The sequence below is a fragment of the Lissotriton helveticus genome, chromosome 5_2 (genome assembly GCF_964261635.1).
Source record: "Lissotriton helveticus chromosome 5_2, aLisHel1.1, whole genome shotgun sequence".
In the NCBI taxonomy this organism is placed as follows: Eukaryota; Metazoa; Chordata; class Amphibia; order Caudata; family Salamandridae; genus Lissotriton; species Lissotriton helveticus.
The window spans coordinates 16837448-16841414 of NC_136066.1; the positions used below are offsets into that span (position 1 = coordinate 16837448).

The 3967-nt window shown below is 42.0% G+C and overlaps 1 long non-coding RNA gene across 1 annotated transcript; it reads right to left on the reverse strand.

Moving 5' to 3' along the window:
- Nucleotides 1-1175: 1175 nt before the first annotated feature.
- On the reverse strand, nucleotides 1176-3133 carry LOC144761126 (uncharacterized). The gene is made up of 5 exons (XR_013595607.1): nucleotides 3043-3133; nucleotides 2470-2544; nucleotides 2274-2383; nucleotides 2101-2188; nucleotides 1176-1668 (listed from the first exon to the last, which is right to left on the reverse strand). It is a non-coding gene; the product is annotated as an uncharacterized LOC144761126 (long non-coding RNA).
- Nucleotides 3134-3967: the final 834 nt, after the last annotated feature.

The window sequence follows — 3967 nt, forward strand, 5'->3', positions numbered from 1 at the left end:
GGAGCTTCGGGGTGCGCAGGGGTCATGTCGGCTCTAGTACCCGAAGGATGCTCTGAAAGCATGTCATTGGCGAGGGGTGGGTGTCCACGCCACATGTCGGCACGTACAGGGTTGGATTGGGATTAAAAATCGGCCTGGGCACGCATAAAAAAATCGGCCCACATTTGCATAATGCCTTCCCTTAAATCACTGCTTCAGCGTAATTTTACATAAAAAAGGGAGGGGGGGGGGGTGTAAAAAAAGTTATGCATGCATCAGTTTACACTAGTGAAACACACCTGAAAACAAGTGCGGGGATACATCGCGGAGGCTGAAAGCGCCTAGAAGCGTGAAACAAGGGGAGAAACGCTGACTGTGGCAGCTATTGAGGCTATTGCAGCTCTGCTGTGGGGGTAAGCTGCGGAGGCTGAGGGCGCCCGGGGGTGCCTGGCTGATCACCATCACTCCGGCGTGCAAGGGTGACTGTCGCAGCTCTATTGGTCTGCGATTTGATTGGCGGTTCCCCGGCACTGTTCCCAGGGGGGAGTCAGCGACTGGAAGGAAGCAAGGGGACAGCTTTATTCTATGTTTAACGTGCGGGGAGAGGAGAGGATTGTTGGTTGCGGCTGTGGTAGCCAAACTGGGGCTGGTGCTGGAGCTGGTGTTGCCCGCTACTCACGGATTACCCACGGATCAATCCCGGCGCCGCTCTAGCCTCCACTGCCACTGGCTAGTTACTAACTGAGCAACCTGTTGAGGCAACAGCAGCTCAAAGCTGGGCAGAAGAAAAAAAAAAAGAAGGTGGGCACGGAGGAGAGAAGAGGTGAGCGGTGAGAGCAGGGGGGGGGGCTGAATTCTGACCTGATCGAATTGTCAGTTCTCCGCTCTTGCTCTAGCTTTGGGATAATAACAAAAATAACGAAAAGTATCACCAGTACTCTAACTAATTACAAATTTGACAATTTACCTCCCTTGCTACACAGTGTCATAAGGGGCTGGTCAACCAACTGTAGGCAGAGTGGAGATAGTTAGGTCAAAGGGAAATCCCTGGGTATGCACTATAGCACTATAGCAACTATTTACTATATTGCTGTATAGGTTCTAACCATTCATACGGCCATTCATTCTAGCATTCTGGCACGGGCAGAATTCTCCCACGGGGGGGAACAATAGGTAAAGAGTTCCACACTAAAAAGTGAACGTTCACAGTCTGTTTATTTTTTATAAAATAAAAAAAAAACCTCTGGTTACACAAAATTACACAGAAATTGATTAAAAATCCAAAGAAAAATTATTTGAACAAGTACAGTAAAATTTAAACAAATAAATAACAGTTCATTGCACAAGGAAAACAATATCACAACCAATAAAAATTATGCAACACAGGAGAAAAATAATCATCACAAGTACAATACAAAGACAGATAAATCCTATTCACAAACCCCCTAACACTGTGGCCTTAGGATGCTCCTGCCACTTTTTGAATCCACTGGCCTTTTCTTAGATACTGGTGGGATAGTAGACAGTATTAAAAATACATTAACATCTGTTACTCCCTTGGCCTTGTTTGGATTTGGTAACAAATGCGTCGACGCGTTTCGGTGTTATACTACTCGATGTTGTAACACCTTCATCAGAACCTGCCGTCTCTTTGGGGTCACCGGCTTGTGGATGTATATTTAAAAGTCTCTGTGGGGATATACGGAGAAAGAAACAATATCAATCTTCTGGGGGCATATTACAGAACACCTGTTCTTCAGCGTCTTAGTTATTGTCCCCCATTACAACAAAAACCCCTAATGCTTACTCTCGTGGAGGGTGGGGTTTTATACAGGCTATACCACCTGTTTAATCAATTTATGGTTTTGAACAGATATTTTTCATCAGGTATATAGCTGATCAGACAATCGCACTCTCATTCTATATAGGGTTCATATTACAACCATTTTGTTCGCCCTTTGTAATTCACATGACTCTTGTGGTATTCGGTTTTGCCTTCCGTTTCTTTTTAGTGTGGAAACATAGGGGGGCTAGAAGGTATGTAGTTACCCTTATACTCATTATATCATTCACACTACTACCCTCTTATTGGACTACCACTCATCATGATGTCACTCTTACCCCATTCCTCTTGTGGCCAAACCCCTGGGGAGAAAACAGCCGTCCGTGCACCTTCTCCGGACTAAAGCTGTAGATTGTTTTGATGTACCTGTGGGGTGAGAATTAAGTTTCATTGATTTTTCCTGGCTGCTTTATTATGATTTAAGGGATCATTTCTCCTTGCCTCTATTTACCTAAGGGGTGATGCCACTTCCCAGAGTAAGTGAGTCTTTCTTCTGTGTAATGATCAGGTTGATTTAGATCCCCTCCATGAATCGAATTCCTTTTAAAATTAGGAAGATATCTGTGTAGGCAAACAAATCTTTAATTAGCCATTGTCCCTGTATAGTTATCTGCCTGTTTTTATAGACAGGTTTCCTTGTTTCTTACCTTTGTAAAAATTAAAAAGTTCTCATGAACGGGCATATGAGAATTGTTTTCTCTCGCTTAGGAACTGGATATGTCCTGTAAGCAAAGAAGGATACTGTGAGTTTATGATCCTTCAAGGTTCTAATTCTAGTCTAATTGATGCCATTAAATGGTACTGGTTTTAATGTCTTTTAGCCTAATACGAACCTAACAGTCCTGTTTTCTCGTTATATGTCCCTCCTTACAGTTGCAGACCTTATTGTTAAACTAGTCCGCACTAAGTTTGCTCAATTCCCTTCATCCGATTTGGGCAGACTGTCTAAATAAATCTTTTACGATTTTTGATGCTGCATAGCCTGTCTTTGGGGAAAATATTTATCTACTCAATAGCATACTAAAGTATCTTATATTACCGCTGCATTTTCACTTCCCTTTTTGGATTTTACCCTTCAAGTTTTTAGCCTTTCTAATTACATTAGTATTACCCGGAACTTTCCGAGTCATTTAAAAGGGTTTTCCCTGCCTACGATCTTGAACCCTCTCCTTCATTAGAGCTTCGGGAACCCTTAATAGAAACCTCCCGCCTCTGCTCACCTGTTCACGAGTTATGAAGTGCCTCTGCCGTGTTCTTCTCCCTTTATGGACACACGCTGTAAGCGTGTTGTTTATATAATGCGGGCGATTTCACAATTGCGCTCAGCTGTGATGCGCGCATGCCTAGTTCTGTTTGTCATGGAGCTCTAATATCAGCGCCATCTTGGTGTGGTGTGTGGTATCATTTAACGACGTGGGAGACATTTATAGTTTACCCTTTTATGTTCTACTGTGCACTCCTATTTTTATTGTTTAATCTATTGTTATATTTATATTTGTTACTGCAAGAAGATTGTTTTTTCTAAAATCACTTTTACGTGATTTTTGCTCAATTTTTAGTTCCGACCGTATTGAGTGCATTCTGAGAGCAGTTTTGCAATAGCGTTCCGCTGTAGATCGCGCATGTCTATTTCTGTTTGTTGTGTACCTCCAATGTCGGCGCCCTCTTAGTATTGTATACGGAATTGGAATCATATGTTGTCTATTCTATTGCCTTCTAGTGTGTGGTCCTATTTTCATTGTTTTATTATAGTATTAACTGTTGTAAGGTGATTGATATTTCTAAAATAGCATTTTTATTATTTCCGCTTACTTTTTTACTTTTTTTCTGGTCATAGAAGACGTGCTTATTGGACCCACAGGGAATTCGGGTAGAATTCACCTGACAGTATATAGTTTAATATGGTTATTTTACATATGTGCTCTACTGTGGGGTTCTATATAGGAGCTCCCATATTTTTTTGGGGTCATAAATCTTGGTGCTCAGGATGGGCTCGAACTGGTCTTCACTGTTCGAGCAGGTAACATACAGTAGGGAGTGTCCCCTTGTGATGTTTTTATCCGTCTAGTCCTCTTATTCAGTATCCTCCATTGTAAACTTTTATTTTGTATAATATTTAGTGTATTTTACAGGTCCACCGCATAT